This window comes from Molothrus ater, chromosome 3 (genome assembly GCF_012460135.2).
Source record: "Molothrus ater isolate BHLD 08-10-18 breed brown headed cowbird chromosome 3, BPBGC_Mater_1.1, whole genome shotgun sequence".
NCBI classification, from domain to species: Eukaryota; Metazoa; Chordata; class Aves; order Passeriformes; family Icteridae; genus Molothrus; species Molothrus ater.
The window spans coordinates 45,534,100-45,558,319 of NC_050480.2; positions in this window are offsets into that span (position 1 = coordinate 45,534,100).

Sequence of the window (24,220 nt, forward strand, 5' to 3'; positions counted from 1 at the left end):
GCCTTCTCTCCAGGCTGAAAAGCCCCATCTCTCTTTCCTTATAGGAGAGATTCTCCAGTCCCTTAATCACATTCATGGCCCTCTGTTGGATCTTTCATGTAGCTTCATATCTCTCTTGTGCTGATGAGCCCAAACTGAGCACAGAACTCCAGCTCTGGCCTCTCCAGTGCTGAGTAAAAGGCAAAAAGCACCTCTCTCAACCAGGTGACAGCCCAGACTTATCTTGTCATTTAACACAAAGCTAATCAAGAACCTTAGAGCTGTCTGATCTATCCTTCATAAATGCTCAGATTATGCTGCCATTTATTCTTGTATTTATGTTAAAGGGACAGGGAGGTTATTGCAATGCAAACTACTTAAAGCATGGACTTAAAGTTTTTTAAGATTCCTCGGTTGACAATGGACATCCCTCAAGTTATGTTCCTGTCTCTTTTGTGCTTCTTTCCTATATGCCACCCCAAGAGAGAAACAATAAATAGACGAAGAAGGACTCTTATAAAGACTGCAGTTATTATTTGCTTCTGGGTGCACGTAGATAAACACAAAGCAGGGGAAGCACATCCAGAAACCCTGTCACTCTCCTGCAGATCTAGGAATTGCAATGAAATCTCAATGGTTCAGTCACTGTCATGATCTTTGTAGTACTTAAAAGCCATAGTAAGCACACATGTTGATAGACTGCAGCTTGTATATGAATGAAATGTTAATTGGTAGTCTAGATTCATTAGAAGAGTTAATAACTATATGCTTTTCTATACCTCCAGCTCATTTTCAATGGTAAAAGTCCCATCTCTCTGCTTACTGCATTAGTGGAATAAAAGAACTTGTACTGGCAACTTATACACAGTTTTCAATAAGGTAATTTGTTAAGGAATATTTTTAAAATATTAGAGCTTTACAGGTGCAATAGAACAATGACAATCAAGGCTTTTTGCTTTTCCTGAACTCGGGCTGTTAGGCATTTTTACAAAGGAATTGTCATCAAATGATGTATTGTGTGCTCAGTATTCTGTTCACTATAATTACGATCACAATTAAACCTCAAAAATTGTTACCGACAGTTTAAGATGTATGAAGCTGAAAAGACAGTTCGCAGTGGAATGTATTTCATTATTATTAAAGACTGGCTAATAATGGCCAGCTGCATTTGATTAGTCTGGAAATCTTACACATTTAGGAACATGTCACCAAGTTGATTCACTTAATTCTGGGGTTGTTTTTTCAGCTACATTTTAGCTGTCTCTGTGAAAAGAGCAATTTAAATGTCTTTCATCTTTCACTGTCCTTGTCCAAACCATCATGACCAGATTAGGTCTTCTCTTAAACATTGTTTAACGCAATTGAAATTTTTTTTGTAATCAGATTGGACTGTTGTATTGGTTCCGCTAAAAAGATATTTCTATAGATTTGGAAGTAAGGAAAAAGTGTAAACTTTACATCTTCAAATTAGACCTTGGACTCAGAAAACTTCCATTTGAAATTTTCTCTTTTAGTATTAGCAGATAAAGTTCTTAGTTTATAGAATTAAAACATCTTCCTCTAGATTTTCAAATTCATAGCCCTTGAGTTTGATATACAAAATATTAGTGCTTTAGTTGATACAACAGCATATGATTGGATATATATGGAAATATATAGATTATAATCTAACCACAAATCCCTATGAAATAATAGATTAAACTTTACTCTTTAGTTGGATGGTCCAACTGGAATTCTGAATTGATTATTTTAATTACTGAAGGGTTGTACTTACAAGAATTACAACAGAACAGATTTAAGCATTTAATATAATCATCTTATGTTTCAGGATTATTTGACTTAATAACTAAAAGTAGATAAAAAAATTTTTCGTGTCACAAGTCTTTCTGATCTCAGGGAACACGAGTTTTTCAATCATTGTGTTTGACCTCCCTAGTAGATTTGTGACTGGTTTGTCATGAAGGTTTCACGCCCTTGACACCTACCAAGAATTGCTTTCTCTATTGAACTTAAGCCTGCAAGCTCGGAGTTTGTATCATTTGACATTTATTATACCAAAAAGGTTCTTTTGTGTTTTCCAACTGATTCCTTAACTAGTAACTTAGCTTAGAGGTCTTTGTGTCTGGGAAAGTGAGAAAAGTATGGGTTGGAACGATGAGAAATTAATATAAATATTCTCTCAAAAAGTAATTATTTTTAAAATACATCATAAAAATTGAGTTGAATGGTATGAAAAGGTAGTACATATTTCAAATTGATTTCCACCGTTACTTGAAAGTTTAATCAAACAGATTATTTCCATAAGTTCTATGCCGCTGCTACTGTCATATGCAGTTCCACATGTAACGTAAATTAATTTTCAATTTTTCACATTTACCTTATAAACAAATTCAGGCACTTGAGAAAATAGCTTCCATTTGTCAGCTACAGAACTTCATTTGAACTTCCTGTGTTACACTCAATGCATCTATGTACTATGCATATGTGAGAATATGTAAGAAAGTGAGAGTCTAAAGTGAAGGAGAATAAGAGGTAGAGAATGGAATTAGAGACAAATTAATGTGAGGAAATGAGGCAACTAGACAGAGTCTGTATATCCATGAGTTTTTAAGGTAATACTCCTGGATCTGACCTGGAGCTGCATGGGAATATTAATAGTTCTTCAAAACAGTCTGTTGTTATGACCTTTAGACTTAAAGTAACACGTAGGTGTTTACCTCTGTCCCACAATACCCTCCCTAAAGTCATAAAAAAAAAATCTTTGAAATTTTAACCGCATTATAAAAATGGAATTTCTTAAATTATTTTGCGTGGTAAATTACAGAATCAAATACTCCACCATTCATCAGAATTTTGAATTTTGATGTCACTCTTAATCTGTGTTTAATAGCTGGACTCAACAGTTTCACCTGAAGTGAGAATTAGATCAGGAGTTTTTTCTTTCTCACCAAGTTCATTGCCAAAGTTTCTAGGGATAGACTTGTTCATGAAGCACATATGACATCTTGCACTGATTTAATTTTAAAAGTGGCCTGTCTTTTGCATCTGACTCTGTTCTCTTCACTTTCAATTCACTTCACATTTATAATTTCACCTGCTTATAACTGTGGCAAAAGCCACAAGATTTCTCCTGTTTTTTTTTTTTTTTCACTACATACATCAATTATTTGCCAGTTTTTGTAACCTGCTAGACACTAATAAAGACTGTTTTCAGTGTGTTTAATTTGGCGAATAGCTTTTCCACTGTTGTTGAAGTAAACTCACCTGATAGTTTTGAAGTTCTGGGCATTATTAGTTGTTGTTTAGTATTTTAGATAAAACCTAAATTTATGTTGTAGAGAAGAAAATATCCTCAGTTCTTAAGTCTGAAGTGTTGTGCATTTAGTATCACAGCAATGGAGGACTCCATGTAACACTCCCTTAAAAAGAAGAGCTAGCTTTCTATGTTAGAAAGATAATTTCAAAGTATAAGTAATTTTTAGCTCCTGTATTTATCAGTTTTCATGAGAATTTCATGTATTATCATATGAAAAATACAATAGCAAAAGTATCCTCATCACAAAGCATCAAGGCCAGGAACTTGAAAATTTATTCAAAATTGGAATCTAAGACATAATCCAAATTTTTATATTTAGGAGCATTCCATATTCTGCGTAACAACTATAGCATGGTCACTACACTTTATGCCACCATACACAGCAAACCCAGTAACGTGTCTGACTGAAATAGAACTTGTACTGCTGATGGCTCTATACATGCTCCTAACACAAGTGCAGTTTTGTAGTCAAATATCATACTTCAAGTCTGGCAATAAATATCTTTGTGTGTAATTCCTGAATTTCATGGTAGTTCAAATACTATTTTCCTGAAGGACGTTTAAAGCAAAGAGGTTAAAAAGCATGCATGAGGGTAATGAGCAACAGGAATGAAAAGATAATACCGTATTTTCATTCTTCAGTAGACTTCAAGTATAATAATTATTTTCATACTCAGATATTAGTGAATAAAACTTTTTAAATGTCATTAGGTGTGGTGGGATAGAATGTAAGAGAATAGTGCAGAAGGTAGTCTCACACCTGAGGAGTTGCAGCTGTACTAATCACTAAAGATTCGGAACAGGCCTGCCCTTAATAGGCCACAGCTGTGTCCAATAAGAAGATGAGTGCTACAAAAGAGTGGGTTAGCTGGGTGAGGATAGGGGTGGAGTTTGTTGGTTGTGCTGTGAAGAGCTGCCCATAAGCAATCCCTGAGAAGGTATGGAGCTTTTACAATAAGATGCCAATGATTAGGTATGCCTGACTCCTTTTAAATTTTATGTAATGATTATAGTTCTGTGACTTACTTCTGGATTTAACAGGCTTCAATTTCATATCAAAGTGTTTACTCTGTTCACTCATAAATAAATTAGAAATTACTGCAACTTCATCACTGCAGATGATTCTTCAGGCACATATCAGCAGTGTCCTTAAAAGCAACTATCAGAATCCAACTACAAGAATCCTTATTATCCTGCTTTTATTTGTACCTCTCTTAATTTCTTGTGCTGGAGAGACAATTATTTTTCAGTAAAATTATGGTATTGGGAATTATCAAAATTTTATTGCAATTCAAGAATCCACAGTTATAGTGGAAATGACTGGAAAAAACATTGAAAACCTTTGCAAATATGTTTATCCTATTTTCTAATCCATTCTAACTCATTTCTAATCTGAAATATCTCATTTACTGCTTGACAGAAAATAAAAGGTAACTAAATTATCTTTTTTGTTATTCATAAGATATCTGCAAGAAAATTGCAAATAAGTTCCCCTTACTGATATCTTTTTCTGAACCTAAGCAAATCTATATGTTATTGAAGGCTTTTCTTCACAATTATTAGTGTGGAATTTGTAGAAATACTCATTTTTGTTCTGCTTTATAGAATGTCTATAAACCAGTTCTGTTTTATAGACATCTACAGAAAATATTATAGAAGCTACAGACAAATATTTTTAAAGCTATAGATTTACTTTATTTATCCTAGGTGTTTCAAAAGAAGAATCCAATTTATGAATCCCTTTTCCTAATCTGTCTAGGACTGGAGATAGAGGAATAAAGACTACTGACATATTGAGAGTGGTTTATGTCTTATGTCTGCCCTACTGTATAGTAGACAAGTGAAAGTGTTTGAGCTCTTTGAACTAGCTCTGACAAAGTTCTCAGGGGGCCAGCATTTTAAGAGCTGTTCTAATCCTGAAAATGAGCAGGGCTGGCACATCCCTCAGAGTCCGTCAGTCCTGGCTGGAATGCAGTGAGAATAACTGGAGGTGGGTAACAATGACTCCAGGCTCGGCGTTCTTTAAAATCAAAGCCTGACAGCTATAATGCTAACCCAATTCTCAAAAAAAAAAGTGTGACAAAATTAACCTATTGATACTTTCTCTCTTCCTTTGTTCTGCACATTGGTAGCCCTGAAGAATCTATAAAAGATAGTATTAGTGCTGAGTAACCATTGCTTTGCAGATGGAAGCCCCTGGGGAAGTCCTTAGTCCAAGCTGGCCACTCAAGTTGCAGATGCAAGAGCAAGAGCAGAAGGGACTTGTTTGATGGCAGATGTCCCCAGCATGACCCCACACCAGCTCCTTCTGCAGAAGAGCAACATCCCCAGAGAGACAAGAGCTAGCGACACTCTTGCTGGGGGTGAGTTTTTCAGTTCACTCCTGCTGATCATATTATTGCACACTTTTGTCTTTAACTGCTGTTTGAGCAGTGATAAATTGCACCTGCAGGTTTCTATCACCTTTGTCTTCCTGTAAACTCGTATCCACAGATTCCCGTGAAAGACAGGATTGCAGTTGTGTGGGATTAGTAGGTGGCAGGATAGTGCCAAAGACTGATAAAGCAAATTACTTAATATAAACCTTCTGACACTTCCAAACATATTCTGATATATTCTTTATATACAGTTGCAAATATAATGTCTTGTAGCTTTTTATAATTGTGTTGACTACTGTTTGCAAACCCAAACTATTTTTAAATCTCACACTCTTCCTCATGGATTAGTGGTGAAAAATAATCAATTTAGGAAAAAAAAAAGCCATTCAAAATTTCCTCTATTACAGCAGTGTGTGGTTTTGCTATTACAGAATTACTTACAGTAACAATGATACTGCTGACACTTCACAGAATTATTCACACTTGCATGGTTTAGAGAGAAAATAGAAAGTGTGTACCCAAAACACACTCTTTACTAATGGATCTCTAGTTCGCACTCTGTCTCACACAGACGAATCATACTTGTAATTATGGAATCTATATATGCTGATAGAAGTTGCAATTATGGAATCTATACGTGCTGATAGAAGTTGCTCTTTCTCAGAGGCAGAACACTACAACCTTTAAATGCAATTAGATTTAGCAGGGAGTTGACTGAACAAGTGAAACTGTCTGCATTTACCACTGTCAGACCAAGGCAGAACCCTGCTGGCCATTCCTGGTGGGCATCAGCAGAGCTCCACAGGCAGAGCCACAGGGAATTGCTGCTTCAGCCGGCCTCTGAGTTCACTCTCCACTCTGCTCGTGGACATCTCCTGAAGGTGGATGTTACTTCTTTCCCATGGAAGCTTCCTCATCATGGGTGTCCCAGAACACCTTCCTAGTGCCTCACCAGGCTGGGACACAGTTCTGTCTGCTCACCTTACAGAGGTACTGGAAGGGAAATGAGGGCAATCATCCACTAACATTTTTAATGCCAGTTTCCATCCAAGGACAGAACATTAATCTATCTTAAAACTGTGCATTTTTACTGGGTAAAGCAGGAGGCTCAGCGTGGGAGGCAGCCAAGAAGCCTGACCAGTATAGTCCAAGTATCTGCCTGATCGGGAGCAAAGTTTTATGCTCCTTTTGTAAGATAAGTTCTTTTCCATCCCCATCATACATGATAATTTTTAGTTTTCTTTGACTGTAGGAAACATAATAACGTTTAAACATTATTTTCCTCTGGAGCATAATCAGTTTTACTGTGAGAACTGTACTGTTACTATTGCATTCATCTCTCTGTTCAACAGGTAAATTTTTTAAATAACCCACAATATCCATGGAAACTGCTAATTAACACCTCAATATGTGAATAATGCTCTTTCATTCCAAATAGCAAAAAAGTTTTGCTTTACACAAAGAAGCATTACTATGACTTCAAGGTCATAAATACATTATGAATGGGTACATTTGAAAAGTCACTTTCTTGAAGTTGGTGGCTGAATGAATTTTAACTACTCTGGTAGATTTTCTGATAACAGAAAATTGGAAAATAAAATTGCACATGCTAAAATGGTTTTTATCTTCTACTTTAGGCTTATTTTAAAATAATCAAATTTATTTAAAAAGCAAATAAAAGAATAGACAAGAAGCCAGACGCAACTTTCAAACTGAGGCTTTATTTGTACAATTCCTATATTAAATGTCATTGTGAAGAACTTCAGTTTGCTTGATGTGCACTTACATCAACACTCAACCTCTGGGATTCTCAGAAACTTTTTATGCAATACCTGGAAAACAAGAGTTTAATCACAAAGTGGCATCTGGAATAAGGAGAGTCCTTCAGCCGACCTTATATTGGGCTGATGCTGAGGTACAAGAGGTCATAATATGTTTTGTTTTGTTATATGGAAAGAAATATAAAATTATTTTTTTTTCTTTCTTTAAAAAGGCAAATTTCAATAAATGGTAAATCCTGGGCCAAATTATTTGAGGGATGTACTTAAAGATTAACATTTTAATTGCATTTAGAACATTTTACAGACATCCAATAATGTTACAGTATACCAAGAATAAATTGGAAGCAAAGCCAGCTATAACAAAATTTAAAGGAGAAATACAAAGAAAAGGAAGAGGGTGTTTATAGCAATAAACTAAAGCTAGGAACTCAGGAAACCTATAAACTTTCTAGAAAAGCATAAGGAGATCTACAGAGAGATTTAAGGAAAAAATATATTTCAAAGAGCATGAAAAAAGAAACTGGAGTATGTTATATTGATCACACTTTTTCTTGATTATGAGGTTCATCTTTTGACTGATAAATCAAATCTAGCTGATCAATGAGATTTGGCAAACTCTACCCTTTCATTTGAATTACATGACAGGCTAAAGCATTCAGAAATAGATGTTATGATAAAAGATGTCAGAAGAGTACTTCATTCATACCATATGATGAAGTATTTTCTGTGGCGTCAGTAACTTTGAGAGGTTTTAACAGCAGTTACAAGAGGGAGACCTTTATATGAGGATTTCTCGTATAATTGGAGAGCTTACATACTTCAGGAAGAATCCCTCATTAGCTAATGTTGATTTTCAATGGCTCATAGAATAGCCAATATTGAAAAAAGACAACTGGGATGATCAGAGTAATTATGTCTGTCAGCTTATCATAAGCCCTGAAGTAATGTGTGGACCAAACGATAATATGAATTTCTTAATAAAAATGTAAAGGCAAGTAATGTACTTGATGCCAGTAGGCATAAGTTTATGGAAGGCAGATCTTTTCAAACCAGCCTTACACCTTAATATTGCTGAAAATAAACCAAATTATCTATAGGAGAAAAAAAAAAAGGCAAGCAGCAAGCTGTGTATACAGACTAAGGCAGAGGCCTCATATGGGTTGTAGGAAGTTGTTAGCCTGATGCATGCAGGATGCCTCACCTGAACAGGAGATGCCTCTGGAGCAGTCAGATCAAAGGAGTAACTGTTAAAATATTCTATCTACTTTACTTCTATTTTCCTCAACCTCCTTTATTTTCTTCCTTTTATTTTCCTTTACTTTCTGTTTTCCTCAGCCTTCCCTCAGGTGAGGAAGGAGCCTGGGACTATTCTCAGTAGGTTTCTTGTAATGGTTAAATTTTCAGGGAGGAAAAAGCATTATTGAGAAGAGGTTTTAATAGTATGAATGCATGTACAATTTGTGGAGATAGAGGCAGTCAGTACCTGTATTTGTCAGTGTTTCCATCTCACATAAGAATTCTTTGCATAGGCCAGAAGTTATTGATTAAAGAGTTCACTGGTAAATTGAGAAGATTTCATGGACAAGCCACAAGAACAGCCAACAGACTGGAAAGATGCTTTAGAATTTGAGAAGTCATTCATTGATTGTAAAATCTTAACAAATATTATGTCTTAGTTGATAAATTGTCATATGTGCCTAATGAGGAAATAGGAATTTGATAGTGAGGAGTAGATGTCCCGTGGTTGCAAATTAGTGTAAAAGAGTTCAGACTAAAGAAATAAAAAGATATAATTTTTCAATGACAAGAGTTATAATAATAACAAACAATTAGCAAGGACTATAGCATTTTTTCCTTTACTTGTTTTAAAGGTTATTATAATATACTTTCATTTAAAATATATTTTATACAAAAGGAAATTAGGCCACTAATTTCTCTAAAGCTAGAACAGCTGTGTTAGTGCAGCTGATTGTGATTCAGCTCACAGGTTTGATACAGAGGCTCTTACTACCACCAGAGGTTATATGCCATAAACAGCTGCACAAGTATTGCTGAGAATAATCTTGTATTTTGAGAGTCCATTAGCTGCCCAGGCTTTCAGAGATATTCTCCAGCTGGAAGGCAGAAGAGCTGGCTTGGGGATGAAATTCAGAGCACACTATGGATAATTTCTAAGGTGGAATTTTGTTAAGAGACAACAACCTGGGAGCAAGGATAGAATTACCCTATATATTCAGGTGCCTAATGGAGGTATTGTACCTTTGCAGGCACTGACTATACACTGTGCTCCTGTCATCTGCCTTGGGGGAAAATTTGTCACAGCTACTTTAATTATTCCACTGAGAGCTTAGAAAGCAAGACCTCTATCTTTCTGTGCTCTGAACTACACCAAATGTGGGTACCTACACTAAGGGCATGAATGTCTTCATGAGGGAAAAGGAATAAAGGGTTGTGTCACCAGAACGTGTCAAAGGAACATGCAGAAGCACTGTGCCTAACTCACTCAAGGAGTCAACTATGACTCCTACCGTGTGTTAAAGCACAAGCGAAACTAAACGCTTTTGACTTAGGGATTCAAGCTGTGCAAGAATGTACAGCTTGACTCTATGGATTTTTGCAGTCCAACTACCTCACTTCTCCGCAAATCCAAAATTTAGGACTAGGACTACAGTGTAGGTCACAATATAGCTTAATTTCTGGCCACAACTCCTTTGTGCCTTACGCACCCTTGGGCAGTTTAGTCTGTATCTCTCAGGAGAGCTGAGGAATGCTAGTGTGTATACACACATATATATATATAGATAGATATATATGAATAGCATTGTATGCTATTCCTCTGAATGAGAGCCTTTTAAACTGCCCTTAAAAATGAAAAAGACAACAAATGAGAGACATCTTATAGTCTCATTGAGGAGAGAAAAACATGTTCAAGACAGAGTCCTAAGTTTACTTTCTAAACAGCTTCTCTAATTTTCTTAGTCAAATAAAAATTATGTTCCTTTGATCTGCATGTGTAATTCCCACTGGTGCTATGAGAATTATTTGCATGATTCAATAGAATAAGCTCTATAATTTAAGGGGTATTTGGAGGGAGACTACAAAGAAAACATTAAATACTTGATAAAAAGTGATAAGAAATCTATGAAAAGTCTGAAAGCTTGAATAGCAATTTTTTTTAATTAACTTGAATTTTTTAAAATTGTCTTTGAATATGCCAAAATTTATAGTCTACTGAAACCAAATACATAGATGTTCAATCAAACTTTAGTAAAATAAAATGACAAAAATTAAGAACATGAATGTATTTAAGACTTACTGAAGTACAGCCATAAAAAAGGAAGTTATTTGATTTTTGAGGTTTTTTTCTCAATCTTCATCGATATAAATGGAATTATTAAGGCCTAGATAAATCAAAAAGAAGGAAAAAAGTCAGATGGATCAACAGAATAGATTTTATTTTTACATTGCATTTTTTCTTTCTCCTTTTAGGTATAGAATTTTGACTTATTATTGACTGAGTAATGTCTGAGTAATGTGTAATGTCTACATTAGTAATACTTTCGAATCTTGCACTGCAAATGAGAGCAAAAGCTGAGCAAAAGCATATGCTCTCCCCTTTCTGGCTGCAGTAATGGTGCACGATGGGATGATACAGAGCACCATGAAACAGCCACAGCATGGCTGGCACTCAAGCTGTAGGCTAAATTTTTCATTAATACTCCTAGCACCCTAGTGGACCTGCATGGTGGGTGTACCAGAGCCATGCAAACTGACAAGTCTTGTAAAAATCTGAAGAGGAATTCATCATTTCTCAATATTTGGAGCTCAGATGTTTGCATCTGTCTCATTGTCTACAGTCTCCTAAGTGTCAGTAGAACAATCCTGGGGAGAAATCAATCCTATCCTAAAGTAAAGGTCTGCAGCAGACCAGATTAATTCGTAATTAAATTTTTCCATTATATTTTGTTGAGTGCAGAAAGTGGAATCTAAATGGCCTAGACAGGCATCTGAAGGTGGGTGTGGAGACCCCCCCCCCCAGTTTATCCATTGATGTAGAAGATAGTCTGACCTCCAGTGACAGAGACTGCAACAATCACTTTAATCAATGTATTCATGCATTCTAATAATTTTAAAAGCATTTTTTTATTTACAAGCTGTAAATTAAGCCAAATATTTTAATGCCATCTGCCACAGAGAAATAGAATAGGATTGTTTTTCTATTTTAATTTTTTTCTTATACATGAAGCAAGGCACATTTCATTTTGCTTTTGCCTTCTCCAAGTTAACAAAGCCAGTATTCTTGTACTTACCTGTCATGCTTTCTACATCTGTGCTCATCCCAAACGAGATTCATTTGAGCAAAGATTTTTTCCTGTAACATCTAAGGATGGCTGTAATATTCCAGCTGAGACCTTATCACTGTAACATAGACATCAGAGAAAATCTACTTTAAATGCCATAGGCACAAATTTTCTGCATGGAAATTGCTTTTTTCCCTCTCCACACTCTCCCATTCTTCAAGAGGAAAAAGGTTACTCATCCTTGTTCTCTTTATAAGTCAGGTCATTTTGCAGGTATTTTTTCAGTCAATACCCTATCCTGCTTATTCCTGCCTGTATGTAACAACTTGCACTAGAAAAATAGCATTTTTTTTTCTGATCCCATCCAAAATCTAAGAAGATTCTTGAATTTCATGCTGACAGTTATAATTTTCTTGACTTTGTAGCCCTTTGTACCTAATAAGCATACCTTCTGTTCACTTCTCTAGGTAATTAATACAAATATTTTATAGTTTTATATCCTGCAGAAAGCTTTTGGAAACTGCTGATTTTTCCATTTACATGGGGTATGTTTATCTAAACAATGTTTTTCCATATTTCTTCCTGGAAAGGCACCTGTGTTGAAAACCTTACTGGAACTGCAATTAGACCTGTGATGTTCCTCCTGTATGCATAAGGCCTTTACCTTTTGTAGGAGGAAGTGAAGCTACTGAGGGATGATTCATTTCAGAGACACTAAGGTTGGTGGCTATTCATTCCTCTGTTTTCTCAGTGTGTTCACACATTTCTTGCTTATTGGCTACATTTTTTTAAGCAGCAAGTTAGGATATCTGCAATTTTCAAGAACCTCCTTTATAAAGCAATGCACCATATTTGCCTTTTGCTATTTTTTTCATATCCATCTGTCATAACTTCTCAGGTGCAACCAAACACTGAGCTTTTATTCATTAATACTTTCAGCGCTCTGAGAAAAAAAAAAATCAGATGAAGGCAGTTTGAAAACATCTGATTAAGTCAAGCATCAATTTGTTCCTTGCTATACCAGGCTGGAATCTTGATCCTTCACGCCTGTTATTAACCATGATAGCAAATAAGCTTTTTAGTGAGAGTGGAAAAAGTCATTAAGTGCTCAGAAATTTTCAGCATCGCATGCCAATCACTTTCAGTCTCTGCAGAAGGAGACTAATGATCTCTCTTTTTTTCATCCTTCTCCTGGAGTACTTATTTGTAACTGGTTTCTGTCGGAATTAATTTTCTCCACCATTTTCCTCTTCTGACTTTGTTTTTCTAACCCAAAGTTTAATTGTAATGCTGCATTTTTGCACCCATCCTCAGAAGTTTGACCTGGGATCTGTTTTCTATGCTGTTCACTTTGTGATTAAAATGACAATGAGATTACTGTTTCTCAGCTCTGTGCCCTTGATATTCTTGTAAATTACTAATCTCTTTTACACATTCTACTAATACAAGCAATTTAAAAGTTCTTTCCTTCTAATTTTCTGGTGTCATTGAAGTCTACCTTTCTGAAAGCTGATATTTTCATTCTGGCCTTTTCTGTGAACTCTGTTAGGGTTATCAAATTACAGCGCTATCTTCACCCATACCAAAGGTAGCTTTTAATCTGATGGCCTCATAATTCTTCCCTCATGGTTGAAACAATATGTAGATTTTCTCCATATGTCCTATAGCTTTGTTACTAATTGGAAGAACTTGCACGGCAGTCAGGGTCTAGCCTTGTTTCTGTTTGTTATTAAAATTTCAAGTGATAATTACTCTTTTCAGGGTTTTAAATGATCAAAATTACATTACCTACTGTGGTTTACACTTGCAGGAAATATTTCTGTTTGAGATTTTTCAGTGGCTAGTTCTATATTTTGTGACACTTTGCCACTTGAACATCTTTTATTTCAATATCTTTGATTTTCTATTTTAGGGCCAGATATGAGCCTCAGATACAGCTGAGAATTCAATCTTTTGAAATAATCATCCCTGTAACTCTTATATCCTTTTACAATACACTTATTTCTACCTAATTCCTTTGTTTTCCTGTTTACCATCTTGCCTCTAACTACTTGTCCAGCACAGTGAATCTGTCTGTGTGTATATACGTGTCCAGGCCTGCACTTGCTCGAATATTTGAATGATTTTGCATTAGGAGGCAAATTATTAACAGACAAAGCAATGTTTGACTTCTAGAATTAAAAATGTCAACTAAGCTGCCTATAATATGAAGATTTAAAAACCTTTAGGAACAACTGGCAGATCCTTGGGAACAGGGTGGTGACTGCAACAGCCTCTTAAAAGCTTCAAATATTCCGTGTTATGGAAATAATGAAAAATTTATCTTTGCAATATATAAACTGAGACAATTTCAGAAACTCCTATTGATTAATCAGTTCAACATTCAATTTTTAAAAGGATTTAATTTTGCTTTTTCCTTACCATATGTCTTTGGTTATGTCTTTCCTTTTCTTTAGAGCTTTTGGAATTGGACTGAGACAGTTTGATTTGCTTTGGCTCATGTTTCCTATAAGTCTTGCATTTAAGCATCTTACCCATGAGAGACAAATAAAAATAAAACATATCAAAGATGCAAAGGACTGAGAAAAATATAATGTTTTTCTATTTTGGAATTAGAGTACCTAGGAATTATAATTTAAATCTTCATTAAAAGCAAACTATAACTTTTAATCCCCTGTGCCCTTAAAATCATGATTCAATGAAGCTTTTAAACACCTGCTCTACTACAAAGCATGCTCAAAATTGCTTTATTGGATCAGGTCCTAATTCACTCAAAAACATAAATGGACCTTATCAAAAGTCAAAAAGCTCATGTTTTGTTACTTACTTTCAAGTTACTTCATTTGAAGCACAGGATATAATTAATTCCAATAGAGCTGTTTTAGAGATATTAAATTTACATATTAAGTATGAAATTGAGGCCAAATTGAAGAATACCTATGGTCAAATACCTATGGTTTTGGTTCTATAGCTGTCTGCAGTGCAAAGCTGTATTTGTGGAAGAGTTTCCTGTTATTAGACAGTTCCATAAATTATTGAATCTCTATAGAGATTCAATTATTTTCACCTAACATTTACTTCATAAAGACATGCATCTTTCTGAAACTGCCAACACATACTTGTGGATTTTCAAATATAAATAATAAAATTAGTTAATGTTAATAAATGGCAATGTTTATACACTGGACACACTACATACTGAATTCCTCAGAATTAATTTTTGGAACACTTTAGCTGTACCTTGTTAAGATGAAGTTTGGTTCTGATTTACAGGATCACTGTGGAGTTCCTTATTAAACTGTCACTCAGAGAGTATAAGGGTGGAAAACCCATTACTGTGTTAATTAGATCTGTGGTAGTTTTCAGGCTGGTGGTGACAGCTGCCTGCATGTGGCCCAGCATATACATTATCCTAGTGGCAACACTACCTCTGCTGCAGTGGAAGACTTTTCACAGCCATTAAAAAAAGGGAAAAGGATGCTGCTTTTCCCCTTAGGGGGCAGTATCACAATCCAGGAAAAACCTTCAAAAGTTCAATTTATTTTCTTGCAAAATATTTGTAATGAGAAAACACGATACAGAGTCACTGCACTTTTTTCTTTTAAAATTTATTTCTTACCTAGATGCAGCTGCCTTGAACAAACACACAGTTACATTCAATGAGGTACTAATATTACCAAGGAAAATTACATTAATGAATATTAGTGGACTGTATTGTTCAAATAAGTTGTGCTTCTTGTATGACTACAGGAGTTCATTATTCCATTATTCCAAAACACCAAATTAGGTGTTTTTACTTCTGGGCTATACCATGAGGGGTCAGGCGACATGCAGCCCCTACATCTGTTAGTATGTTTCAGCTGCTAATTATTTTCAGTTTCAGAAAATTGGGTGAAAGAGAACATCCTAATGTGCCCTTGTGACATGGAGACATGACAAATGTTCAACAGTGTTCATAAAAGTAATGTCCCTGGCCTGTTAATCAGAAATACACCCAGGTGTTACAGGGATGGAAACTAAGGTACAATATTTGGAAGTTTACATACTCTGGAGCAAACTCACGTGGGCACCCTTACCTCTGGTAGAAGTGCAACAGGAAATCCCACCTCCATTGTTAGGAGTGTGTTTGGAATGGCTGGTGAACTCCTATGAATTGCTCTGAATTTGCTCAAAACTGATATCAATTTGTAGCTAATACTTCTCATAAACCCTAAAACTCCACATTGCCAGTAAGCATTCCCTTGTTTGCTTGTCAGGATTCTAAGTCATATATGAAAAGCAGAACATTATTTGTCAAGCCAGTGCAGCATTTCTTCAAGAGTAGCTCAAAAGAAGACGCGGTGAGTCAGGTCAGGCCTGCCAAAAGCAACGGTATTATCAGCTGAACCCCTGAGATTTTTTTCTTTCTTCTCCTTTCAGGAGGAAAGCACTCTCTCTTTTTTCTCCAGTAGTGTGCTGGGAGAAGCTGCTCAGCAGTGTGGTGAGCAGATATGGTACACAAACTGAATCATTCATTTTGTGAGTATTCCTGGGCTGACACTTATACCTATACTTGGGGAACACACTTAGTAAGCCCACACACACTGCTGTTTCTGTGCATTAAAAAATAAACCAGTCCAAATAAGAATATGCTGTGAATGCACTGAAGTCAGTGAACAGTCTCTCCCTGCCCTTTGTGCCAGGATCTCATGCTGTGCCTTGCTAAGAAAAATGACCTAATGAATTTTTCCCCATCTCTGACTTTGAAGGCTCCCTGATGTTATCCTCACCAGGTTTCCACTTCAATCTCATTTTCTTCTACATAACTTATCTCTTTGTATTTATGTCATATTTTTAAATTCAAAATTTTAATACTGAAAATTATGTAGAGTTTTTTTTATATTTAAGGGATCATGGACTGCTCAAAAGAAATAAGCCAAGTCTGCCTGTCAGAATACAGGCCACAATTAGTGTGGAATGAAAACTTTTCCCATGCATATAAATTATTACTCTTCCAAAAGTCTTAGAGAACAGATGAATGAGACTTTAGAGACTTTAAAGTTTTGTTTTTGTTTAAAACAGACTTTAAAATTCTGTTAATTAAAACAAGAAGCAGTAATTGAGAGAGGAAAAATCTTTCTGTTCTTCAATTTTTAGTCCAAGGATGGAATCCAGATCCATTTATCTGGAAAAATAAAATTGTGATCCGCTAGTAAATGAGGTATTTCAGCAAGAATATTTACAATACTGAAAGAATATGTTAGGTATGTTTGTCTGGAAGTTTTGTGATCACTGAAGGGGATATATGACTGAGCTACTAAATTCAAAGTAAGGACGAGAGAGAAAATAAAAAGGTACATGAAGATTAACTGCTCAGTGCTCATAGTCCATCCCTCACACAGTGGAAAAATATAATGGTAAGTGAAGATTTCTTTTCTCTGAATTAAGGAGTCTTTGCTTATGAACACATATGCCATTTTCCTTCCATCATAACCTCCTTCAGAGACCTCTACTGACCAAAGGCTTAAAAAAGTGGTAGTAATCCATTTAGAACTAGGAAATCAGAAACATCTTGTCCTTTTGCCAGAAAGGACAGTTTACATTAGTGCTTTCCTTCATTTACTTAATTGATAATATGAACAAGACCTTCCAGACAGACAGGGGATGAAGAATAACACTTTATATTTGTCCCCAGTAATGCAAGGATGCCAAGAAACTGGATTTTCATAGGAAGACACAAAAAATTCAAGAGCCACTATGAACATTTCCAGTTTTCTCCTGATTTTATCAAAATTATTTTAATGTCTGATATAAAAAAGAGATATAAAACATGAAAAAGTGATAATTTTCTTTGATTGTCTTCCCAGAAGTAGTGTCTGTCCCCCCAAAAGAGTTTGGATTTTTTCTATCACCTTCATATCTCAAAAACATGTTTGGAAAACAGGTTCTCAGAAGTAGCAATATGTGGGGTGAAAACCAGTAAGAGTATCTAGTACATGAGCTTAATTTGACAATTATGGCTCTATACCAGGGTTCCTCAGATTATTTTTTTATATCCAGTGGAAAAAAAGTGTCATAAAATTTCTAATTTTGAAATGAAGAATTCATGTTTCAGAAGTCAGTCAAATTCTCTTGTTTACACCTGAACAAAAACCTGAAAATTTCATTGTCAAATGAAGATTGTTACACCCACAGTTGTACACTTCGGTATGAAGATTGTTGAATGGCTGTGTGAATGCAATGTGATCTAAATTATGAAAGGTTTCTAAAAATTTCATAATCCAGGAATCCATTCATTGCAGAATTCAATCCAGCAGCTCTGATGGAACTGGCAAGATGCATTGGCTGAAGTTATCATGAATCACAACATATGCAGTAGCACTGAATTTAGCAGTTTCTCTCATTCTTGTATGAGACTACACATATTCCAATAATGACTCTGACTATTTTGTTTCTGACAGGAACCTGACAAAGGAAATGGAGAAGGAAATACCCATATTGCATATACTGAGAAGAAAGTTGCATTTTTTTTAACAACCTCTATTTGCTTTCCTAAGTTAACTGGTCTCTTGCCACCAGAAATTTAGATATTGCAGTATAATGCAACAGCACAAAACACCAGTTTCTCATCCCAATACATTTGTTTCCATGAGAGAGGCTAGAGGAGTATTAGATTTGTAGCAGCCCTGCTATAAGGAAATACTTGGTCTCCTAGCTGCCATAATTATTATCAGCTGCAACTTACTGGATTTCCTCTTATTAATGTTATCACTTGGCACAGAATTATAATGCAGGTTTAGCCAGTTATTTAGCCATCTGTGAAGTGTCTTAACTCTGTAAGGCTTGGTATTAAATAAAAAATCTTATTAGTTTTGAGGAATATGAGTTCATGGTATAGTCTGCAATTCAGTTAAATAAAAATTAAGTCAGTTGGGAAATTGCTATAGTTGGACTAATTGCTATAGTTGGACTAATTGCATATAATAGCCTAGAAAAATATGAGGATTATAGATTAAACTAAATCCTTCAATAAAGTCTCCTTATGCTGGACATTTTTTGGATTCCCTTTCCTTGCAACAAACTATGTAAAAAATTGAACATCTTACTAAATTATCTTCCTTTCATTATTCAAATTTCAAATAGAATATTTTTCATCCCTTGTCTTCATTTCCTGGCAGAGACCAGAAAAAACCAAATTAATTTCATTAAGAGACATTAGAGGTACAATATAAAATACTAAATCTGGTCAATAATACACTGACTTATTGAATCATCTTGTAGTAAATTAAAAATTATTTCAACAGCCCACAGGCTAAAGTATTAAAACCAACATCAAACCCCTTTCTCTTTCAGATATACGAATTAAAGGAAGCAAAGGGCTGAACACGGAGTCCTCTGTTCATTTATTCCCACGGATGCAACCAGTAACTTCAGGCTTTCTGCCTACCATTGATACACACAAAATTTGCCAAGACTTATATTCTTATACCAGAAGAACATCCTAAGCTCATCTCTGTACCCTAGCCCACATTGCTGGAGGAGCAATTTTCTGAGTAATGTACTAGAAAGATCAAAATGTTCAGATACCAGTGCCTACACTGGTATGAAGAAAGTTGAAAATGAGGTTAGTTATGTTGCTGAGAAGCCAGTATATTGCTTTTGTCATGTCTGATAGGTTCTAGACCAGATTAAAGAAAAAGAAACCAAAAACAAACAAAATCAAAACAACAAAAGCAAAACATCTTTTTATAAAAAAAAACATATATGCTCTTTTGAAAAAAAGGAGTCCCACAATAGAAAACTTATGAACACAGAAAGAAATGATAGAGTTGATGGTTCAATATGTAACTGAAATTTATGAGACATTTTATCATATGAGTTATTTTATCAAGGGATAAAATAATTCCCATTTTCCATATCTTTGCTTGGATGAATGGGACTGCTCTTAAATTCTATGTTTCTTGTTTGATCTAAAAATATATGAATATATACATATATATAAATTAAATTTCCTCTAGGCAATGTATACTCTTCAAGGCTATTGAAGCTTATTCCAAAAAGGAACAGGGCAATCTGTGTCTGTTGTGGATTTGATGAGCAGAAGTGGATTTAACAATGTGAAGGAAGTCTCAGCTTAATCTTTATTAGAAGTGTTTGTAAAGCAAGTAATATCCAAGAGGGAACAAACTAGAATAGATTATGTGGGAAGTGATAAGTCTAAATTTTTGGACATCTTTACAAGAAGCAAGCTGGAAAATACCAGGAAAAATACAGTTAATCTTACATTAGGAGAAGTAAGCAGATCAAAAAATCTCTGTTCAGACCCCTGGACAGACAAAGCAAAGTTGTGTACATCCTTCTGGAGGGCAAAGTTTGGAACTTCAGCATAGGTATTTAAGCATGAACCCACATAATTGTTTTAATTTGGCTCAGGAAGATGATTTCCAAGTGAATTCTGCAACAGTTCTCTCACTGCACCTTGGTTTGCATAGCATGGGGCACAAACTCTGTTCCCTTTAGGTAGCACTAAAGTGAAAGCTGCAATCTGGGATCACATTTAATATATTTTAGCTGCTAATTAGCAATCATCTCATGGGGTCATACTAAATTGGTCTGGAGGAAAGTGACTGCAGTGCAAAGTTCCTAACACAATCTGCCTGGCTCTACAGAGCCTCTCCTTTTAGAACATTCCTCTTGCTGGTGTAGACATGATTTAAGGCTTTTGCTGGTTACAGCAATAAGTTGCTGATGCAGCCAGAATCTGTTGAATCTGCTGAATCCTGTACCCCAGATACAAGGAAAATCAAGCAGAGGAAAATAAAAGGAGAGGCATAAATTAAGATAAGCACCTTTTAGTCCCTTTTAACAGCAGAAATAATTTTATTAGACAATATTTATACTGTATTAGATCATGTCTATGCATCTCTATTTCTTGATAGGAAAAAAACATTAACAACACTGAGATTCAGTTACTTGAAGGCAAATCAATACACACCAGGAATCTGATTAGGCATCACAGTTCTTCATCTTTCCTGAGAGTACTTTCCAAAACATGCATTTCTAACAAAGATTGCAAGCATAGAGTAAAAATCTTTATGCTAAAATGTCATGCCTTTTATGCTTTTTCCCAATTAATATCTGACCTATTTTTCATCTTAGAAAGACACTATCTTTTGAAAATACTAAGTCACCAACAGAATATACATTAGTAGATCACCTCACAATACAATGGTCTCTCTGCTCTTTTGTTCCTCCTTTTTTCTGGCTGTCATCCAGCAGCCAACACCCAGCTGCAAAAAATCAGGAAAAAATTATGAAAATCTGGAGAATAGGCTTCTGATTTCTCTAATATTAGAAACTTTTTCTGTTAGACCTCAAACTAATTTCCAAATGCTTAAATGGCTTTTGTCTCTCTTGATTTCTCTGAATATTTTCTATTGCACTGGAACACAGAGAGAATTGTGATTCTAGATAGTTTATAGCCAGAAGAACTTATTTGTATTTCAGAAAAGGATCAGGAACAGACACCAACATTAATAATGGCATGTTAAAGGACAGGGAATGGCTTGATGTCAGAACTTTTTCCTGATGGTTGCAAACTACAGGGAGCTGCTGGAGATGCTGAATGAGAGCTAGCACTATGCTAAATGTCAGTAAGCAAAGATTAGCCAAGGATGGTTGTGTTCAGGTGTTCAGGTTCGATGCTTTACTCAAAATTAAACAGTCCTTTTAGGCTTTATCACTTAAGTAAATGGTAAAGTTTAAAGAGGTCTTGTGAAGCTTATGTCTAAGTTCTCTTAAAACTGAATGTCTCTGGAAAGAGCTAAATGGTGAACCAAAGTGACTGCACCTTGGCTGAAATGTTGGTGGAGCATGAAAGAGTGATGGTGGATGTTTGAGGGCAGCTTTATTCTTTCTGACACAAAAATCTTTGGTCTACGGGTGACCTGACCTCTAGGAGTTCTCACAAAAACTTGAAATTCTACTCTGAAATGGGTACATTAAAGCTGGAAGATAAAATCAGAGCCAAAATACTTCATTGTCCTGACATGACGAAAAAATTGGAATTTCTCTCCTTATGTACATCTTATATACATCTTTGAAACACAAACACACAAAAACACGCACACCTGCATAGTAATTATCAGAAAGCTCACATGAAGTTCTGATAACAATTTGTAAGGAAAATGACAAAAAATGAAATGATGAATTGTCTAAAATGCAAGAAGTGTTTCCTCTGACCAATTGCATAATGGTAAGATTCAGAACTTGCAGTCTGCAGTCTTTTTATGATGTAGCTACAAAATGCTGCAGACCTATCCTCCCCCAGATCTACTCATGGGCATGACTTCAAAGTAGTCAAGGTGGCCAAAAGAAGAGGATGGTGAAATATTATTAAATTGCATATCTTTTGGAAATCATAAACTGTTAAAAAATTGCCAATAATTTTCTTTCTGTCTTACAAAGCCATTTTTATTTCTTCTACAAGACTGCTACTTCTATTAGCTTTGATTACAGAAAAGCACAATCACATTTCAAATAATGAAGCACTGTCTCTCTTTTGAACACAGACTGCTGGTAGGCTGCAGTATCTCACTGAAGACTGAGGCTAGACTGAACATAGGAGACTAAGTAAGGAAGAAGATAAAAAAGGCAACACATTCCTGTGTGAAATGTTATATTCATTGTCTCAGAATCAGACACCGACTTCCACCTCTGCGTGCGTGCAAGCGGGCGCCACCAGCGCCACAGGGTATCATTTGTTTCCTCCTGCCCAACATCACCAGGGCAAGGTTTTGAAATTGCACCTGAGTTTAACTCTCTCACAGACACATGGTCCAATCTCACAATTACCAACACCTGTACAGCTGAATTGCAATAAACATCAAGGAAATGACAACGCTCTGTGGCATTGACTCTGCCCAGTGCTAGCTTTTTGTATCCCTACAGGCTCTTGAGGTCCATATATCCAAATATTAAGAAGGTATGGCACCCAGCCAGATTTCTGCCACAGAAAATTTTAGGCTTTGGGAATGAGGTTTTTTGGTGAGGAAAAGATTTCTAGCTCTGACCATTGGATAATAAACCCCACTACTCACAGGAAACAAAGAAACCTCTATTAAGGTCAAAGTCAGTGATCTTGACTAGGTATTATAAGATGGCATTAATTTCATAATCTATCCTTTTCCACAGAAAGAATGAATGATTCCTGAATCTGGAGCTTATCTTAAAAATACTGAGCCTTGTTAGTTTTACAATCCCTATCTGAAATAATATCTTTGGAACTAAATAACAAGTCATTTTCCTCTCATATTTCACACTAGTATTGATTGAAATGAAAACTAACTTTGACAAGTGCAGTTTTACTTATTTGCTTAGGGAAATGTCAGCATGGTATTTAAAGGAGGCAGGCAAAGGAACTATCCCTTAATGCCTGCTTAGGCCTTTATAGGCATTGCCTCTCCTAATTTTTTTAAAGAGAAAAAGAAGAAAAGTCAATGCGTGCAGCTGGTGTATAAATAAACCTTTGGATATTGTCCATGACAGCTGGCTCTCATGCAAGAGCAGGTGAATTCCCCACAACAATTTCAATGTTAGAGGAAGTTAACAATTGCTGCAATAACTAGTGAATACACAGTTTAGGTTAGAAATGTGTACCAGGAGACAAGGTTACGGATGTTTTCCAGAAGGCAGAAAACAAAAGGCCAGTTATTTAACTGTTCCAATTGGTGGAGGAGAGTCAGCCTGTTTTGTGACTATGTGTATGTGACTATCCCATGTAGTTCCTCAAGGGAGCACTTTTTCAACATAAAAAATCTGAAATCAGGTCACTAACAGCAATCCAGAACTCTAGAAAGATTTTCTCCACTCCTAAGTAAACAGAATTTTTTTTCCTGATGCGGTGAATTTTCTTTAGTCCTATTGTCTCTAAATAGTCCTATTGTCAGCAATTTCTACCACTTTATGTAAAGCTTGAGGTTCTTCATGAAAACATGCTTTACAGCATCAGGTGAGCAGAGACTGTGCAAGAGTATTTTTTTAACAAGGTAATTACAGAATTTTACTTATGAGGTCAGTGGAGATTGCCACACAACAGGAATTTGCTCTCTGTCGTTCTGGGTAATTCTGACAATAGATCTCCTCATCCAAAAACACAGTTGCAGTCCTTCCTTTTGAAAATCAAAATGAGAGATGTTAAATGCATGGGATAGTCATGCAAAAAAACCCACGTGGTGTGTATTATGCTGTACTGTTACACTCTTCACAACAAATTCTCCTTAATATCCATCAAAAAGGAAATGGACTTACAAGTAAAAGCAATCGAAATAAACAAATACACAAAAATTATTGGCTAAAAAGCTGTTTTCTTTTGTATTTTTATTTTCTTCATGTGAAACCTGTGAAATTCACTAAGGTTACATTTTTAGGCTCTTTTCTGCAACTACAGGCAAATTTTTCTCTTAGCTGAAAGTTAAGACTGGCATA